The sequence below is a fragment of the Gopherus evgoodei genome, chromosome 1, assembly GCF_007399415.2.
Source record: "Gopherus evgoodei ecotype Sinaloan lineage chromosome 1, rGopEvg1_v1.p, whole genome shotgun sequence".
Classification (NCBI taxonomy): Eukaryota; Metazoa; Chordata; order Testudines; family Testudinidae; genus Gopherus; species Gopherus evgoodei.
In genome coordinates this window covers 325,484,904-325,491,056 of record NC_044322.1, presented here as the reverse complement: position 1 = coordinate 325,491,056, position 6,153 = coordinate 325,484,904, and the positions used below count along the sequence as shown (strand labels likewise).

At 41.9% G+C, this 6,153-nt stretch overlaps 1 protein-coding gene across 9 annotated transcripts in view; it reads left to right on the top strand.

The window, feature by feature from the left end:
• POT1 (protection of telomeres 1) overlaps positions 1-6,153 on the top strand; it is a 159,405-nt gene that overhangs the window by 57,106 nt on the left and 96,146 nt on the right. The window lies entirely within an intron of this gene.

The following is a 6,153-nucleotide window of genomic DNA, read 5'->3' as shown; positions in this document are numbered from 1 at the left end:
AAATATGTCTTGTTCAATATCTTTATTTCCTTTTTCCAGAATTCAGGCTTGATGGGACAAGTCTTTTTGCATGTAGCCTCTTCATGGGTGTGAAGGGGCAATTACCAAAGTCTTGTTGTGATGTCCTACAATGGCCTATTTAGTTTTGATAGCCTTCTTAATGAGCAGGAGATGATTCCTTCTGAAAAGTTGACAGTTTCAGGGGGAAAATTGCTTAGTTATAAAGCAAAAACTTAAATTTACCTTACAGCATATGATAAAGATAAAATAAATGAAATTAATGCAGGGAAAAATATATAAGCATTTCATAAAGTCTAAACAGTGTTATTAGTTCAACACCCATCTTCAGCATATTAACACGCAAGTGAAACAGATTGGTTTCCTATGATGAATTTGTCAGTGATTGGCTGAGGCCAAAAGCTTTGGCAAGAGCTGGTGCCTGTTCAGCCAGTATCACAATAAATAAGTGGGGGTTTTTTTTAGGCCTTTCACATTTACGGCATTACAAAAAACCAAAAAGCCATTTTCAATGTACTGATATTTTCATACCTGTAGCTATAAAGGGTAAAACTAAGAAGAATAACAGAATGACATCTGAACTTTATTCCTCAAAATAGAGCTTTTAAACTTTGCCTATTTTGCACAGTGTATGTGATTCCATTTAGACAAACTGGTGGAAAAAGTAAGTAGAAAATGGATCTCTTTTATGGTAACAGTCCATACAAATTAGGGAAGAAGACTTGAAGCACAGAAGCCCAGCACTTATCCTTGGAGGGAATAGATTGTTCCGCTACTGTGTATAATAATTCTTTGTTGATATTTTAACAATGAGTGCAATTTACACTGTGCTGTAAGTGTGACGCTGTTGTTGCTTACACAAAGCAGTAGTTCAGAGCATAAAATATTCATTTTACTCATAATGGGAACACTTCTTGTTTGTAGTGTCATGCCCAGAGGCTGTGCTCAAGTTTGAGGCCCCCTTATGATAGGTGCTCCATAAACATAGAGGTGCCTGCTCCATTTATTCAGAGTGAATCAAAAGCCTATGCTGGTTGTTCAAAGGCTTCAGTATGTTTTAAGGATTTTTTTCTAACAGTGTTACCACTGAAAGGGAAGGTAAATTGTCTGTTGTAAAAGCTCTTAAAGTTAGAAGCCTGATTTATGCAATTTTAGTATCAGTATATTGTCAGTTTAGGAGTGGGTTTTTTTGGGGGGGTAACTAAAATATTTCCATATGTTCAACCCCTAGTGTGGACACAATTACGTCAATAAAAAGATTCTTATTAGGGTTGCCAACTTTCCAATTGCACAAAATGGAACACCGTAGCCCTCCCCTTCCCCGAGGCCCCACTCTCTACATTCTCCCTCCCTTGGTGGCTCGTCTCCCCCATCCTCATTCACTTTCACTGGGGCAAAGGGTTGGAGTGCAGGAGCAGGTAAGGGTTCTAAATGGTGGGGATGGGCTCTAGGGGGGGTCAGAAACGAGGAGTTCAGGGTGCAGGAGGGGGCTACAGGCTGGGGCAGGGAGTTGGGGTGTGGGAGGGATGAGGGCTCTAGGCTGGGGTGCTGGCTCTGGAGTGTGGCCGGGGATGAGAGGCTTGGGGTACAGGAAGGGGCTTCAGGCTGGGGGGGTGGGGCCCAGGGATTCGGAATGTGGGAGAGGGCTGTGGGTTGAGGCAGGGGGTTGGGATATGGGAGGGGTGACGGCTCTGGCCTGGGGGTACTGGCTCTGGGGTGGGGCTGGAGATGAGGGGGTGAGGGATCTGGGGTGAGGCCGGGGATGAGGGGTTCAGGGTGTGGGAGGGGACTCTGGGCTGGAGTGCAGGCAGGATGAGGACCCTGGGCTAGGGGTCCAGGTGGGAACTGTGGGTTTGGGGGGGCTCAGAGCCGGGGGTTACAGTACAGGAGGGGTATGGATTCTGAGCTGGGGTATGGGCTCTGGGGTGGGGCCGAGGTTGAAGGGTTTGGAGTGCAGGAGGGGGCTCGACTTTGGAGGGGCTCATGGCTGGGAGTTGAGACTTGGGGTTGGGGTATGGGCTTACGTCGGGTGGCTCCTAGTCAGCGGCAGAGAGGGGCTAAGGCAGGCTGCCTGCGTATCCTGGGGCACCGTGCTGTGCCCCGGAAGCGGTCAGCAGGTTTGTCTCCTGCGGGGTGGGAGGGGACAGAGGAGGAGGCAGGAGGCTCCGCGGAGTGTGCTGCTCTCACTCGCAGGCACTACCCCTGCCCAGTGGGAGTGTGGAGCCGGTGCTTGGGCAGCGTGCGGGCCCCATGCCCCTTTCACATAGGAGCCAGATCTCCTGGCTGCTTCTGGGACGCAGTGTGGTGCCACAGGACAGGTAGGGACTAATCTCCCTTAGCTCCGCAGCGCTGCCGGCAGGACTTTTAACGGCCTGGTCAGCACTGCTGATCGGAGCGGCTAGGGTCCCTTTTCGACCGGGTGTTCCAGTCAAAAACCGGACACCTGGTCACCCTATGTCTTATACTGGTTTAGAATATTTCCCTTCTCATATGGGAATAGCTATACTGGTATAAAGCACCTATATATTGTTATAACTGTATCCATACTCCAAGGGTTGTACTGTTTTAACTCTACATGTATAGGTAAAATATTATACATCTCTTGTGTGCTATTGAGTTATCAAGAAATGTAATAGTATTTCTTGTGGACAATTATGAAACATAATGTGCACCGCTACTCCGCTATAATGCGACCCAATATAACATGGGTTGGCATATAGCGCGGTAGCAGCGGGGCTCCGGCTGCTGCGGGGAGCTCAGGGCCCTTTAAATCGCTGCTGGAGCCCCTGGGCCTTTATTTAAAATGAGTTAGTTGTGTATTGGTTATTTTATGTTGCTGGTAGAGAGCTCTATGAGAGAGTCAAACAGCACTGGTTATGTTTTCTGAAAATGATCCTTTTTTGACAGTACTGTAGACTACTGCAGGAATAAATGTAGAAGAACAAGCTCCAGCTGTTCAATGTTATGAATATTATTGTGGCTGTTACATTATAAACCATATATTCCTAGGTATACATACAGTAATTGGAAAAAAAATCTTTGCCCAAATCTAATTTATTTAGACTCGGGGTGAATAGGTATTTGTTCCAGCATGTAGAGCTGGAAATAAATAAATAAATAAATAAATATAGACATAGTTCTGTGTATGCACACATATATTAACTATTTTATAATATAACACCTAATATACCTTGATTCTTTTACTTTATGCACAGAGATATGTTTATATTACATTTATTATTGATTTTTATATTATACCTTGATTTTTATATTATATTTTCATTTCAATTTATTTTATATATTTATATTGTATGATACTAGAGCTATTATATTTATGATACTGGTTTTGGCCTAAGAAAATTAAATGATACAAGTTTTCATATAAATGCATAATATTACAGCCAGAAAACATAATTTGGTTCATCCAGTCTGATGTGTCTCTTCATGCCTCTGTTTTTTCAAAAATCTATCATAACCCAAAGGTTCCTAACAGTGAAAGAGTTCCCTCAGCTGATTCTGGGGGTAGCTGGTGCAGCCTTCAGGCAGGTTAATGAATCCAGCTGGGCTGTGGCAGAATGGCCTGATTGGTCAGTCCACCTGCTTGACTAAAGGAGCCAATTGGTTTGCATTTAAGCACAGCAGGAGGTTTTTGGCTGCTCAGCGCTTTCACCTGCAGCTGCAATTGCTCGTGTTGCTGCCTTGTTCCCAGCCTTGCTCCTGTACTATTCCAGTCTGCTGCTGCCCTTTCCACGTCCTGCTCCCTTGACTGTCTTTTGACTCTAGCTCTGACCTTTGGCTTGATTTCTGTTTCCTGATTCTGGCTGTGGCATTTGGCTCTAGCTTCCCACTCCTGTCCTCCAGTTCTAGCCACTAAGTCAGAGTGCCACATCCCAGTCTTGTCACCCTCTATGCTGCATAGATTATCTGCTGTATTGGTGTGTGTCTCATCCCCATCTAGTCTCTTACTTTATCCAATTGCTCATATGGAGGAAGGGAATAACTGTTTGAAAATCTAGCATATTGCGATCTGTTGAAAAAGTTGTGACTCTGGTTACCTTTTCTAGTCCAGAAGAAGTGTTCTGTGAAGCTCAACAACTTCTCTTCCACCAACAGAAGGTGGTCCAACAAAAGATATTACCTCACCTAGCTTGTGTCTCTATTTCATAGTAGTCATTCATATAGTGTAAAATTGGAATGTTGGAATCCTCATTTATCAGAGCCCCAGTAGCCACATTTCCTACTCTCTTCCACAGCACGTGGTGTTAAATGTGAAATAAAAAATGAGGTTGATACTCTCTAAAATCAGAAGAGAAAAATAACTCTGTAATTTATGGGCAAAATTCTCTTGTATGACAGACCTCTGATACTCCCTTTCTACCAAACTCCCAGTTAAGTCAGTGAAAGGCCAGTAAAAGGGGAGCAAAATGTCAGAGATGAGGTCCACCGCATGAATCAGAGAGTAGAATTTTGACCCAAGATATGTAAAGGGATAAGTTATTTCAATATTGATTCACGCTGTGTGTTGTGGTCTTTCTGTCACTGAAGCAAACTTGTCAAATTCTTATGCTGCATGGTGCCTTTGCTGGATCTGTTCAAATGTTATCTATTTTTAAAAAAAGATTTGAAAAATTGAATTCACTGTAACATTTTAAGCCCTTAATTTTAATCAGAAAGATTTTTTTTAAAAAAATATGGATATAGAACTGCAAAGATTACATTTTTCAGTCCTGCTTCAGGATATTGCTTGGGGTGTTATTGTGAAGGTAATTTCCTCTAGAAATATGTTAGGTTTCAAACGTAACTTCTTGAAAAGCAGAAATCCTTTTATTTCTCTTTCCTCGGTTCTTGTAACTTATGTTGACTGACAACCAAAAGGACAAGTAGGCAATGAATCAGTTGTAGAAAGATGTAAATCCTCAGATCTAAGTATTGCTAATAAAATCATAAGGTTTTTTATTATTACCTACCTAATAAGATTTCTGAAGATATCACAACCACCTCTCCTAAGTGGTGATGGAAACTTAAACCCCAACACTGTCATACACTAGAACCATAGGGTTAGAAGGGACCACAAGGTTCATCAAGAGAAGCTTCTTTTGAGTTCAGTATGGCTCCACATGGGTACAAGAGGCTGTCCGTGTAGATTCAGTTGTAGGTTTGGGGCTTTAATGTTTATTTCCATTATGTGCCCTTTTCCATTAAATGAGACTAACTTACTGCTCATTGGGTGTACCATTACCCGCAAATAGAGCCACAGTGTGCTGAATTTTTGTCATATCAGTTGTTAGCCATTCTTGACATTCCGAAATTTTCTGGTTATAAAAATAGTCTATTTATAAACAGTCTGATTTGTCTGGGTTGTATTTTTGCTACACCTCTTTTAGTCATGTATATCTTAAATATGTTACCTAGATTGTCTCAAAATTTATTTTCTCAGATAAAATGTAATTCCCCCAAAAACTTTTTTTTGCTGTAGCTGTTGTGATTGTGACATGAATAAGGTTAAGAACATGGTGATGCCATCTGTTTTTTTTATTGTGAGTCTTGCAATAGTTAGAATTTTCTTTGTCCCATCTTTTGGAGTCAAATGATTACTTAACCATCTCAATTTTTTTTTAATGAAAATTAAGCTTCTAGGCCTTATGATTGTGGAGAAAAGTGGAAAACATGGAGAATGCCCTCTAAAGCTTAGAAATCAGAAGGCAAATAAAAAGAACTTCATACTTTGATTTTAAGTCAATCTCATGACTTTGGGAGCCTGACTTGTGCCTTTGAAACCCAGGGGATTGGCAATGTTGAGAACAATACAAAATATGAAGTCTCCTAAGCAGACTCTAGGAAAAGTAAACCTAGTGGGAATCTACCTCTGTCCTCATCCCCTCCCCTGACCTTGTGCAGCTGGGGAGGGGCGGAACATACTGGGATTTTCATTAGGGTATTATTTAAGAATCCAATTCCCATTTTCCCATTCCCACCCATGTCTGTCTTTTATATCAGCCTGTGGTGAATAGATGTCTAGTAAACTTTTCAAGCCTTGAGAATGTAGCACAATATGACCTCCTTCTTACTATGACAATTTCCTGCAATATCCTAGACAAACATTATTGAATTAAGTTTGATATCTTTGGAGTCCAT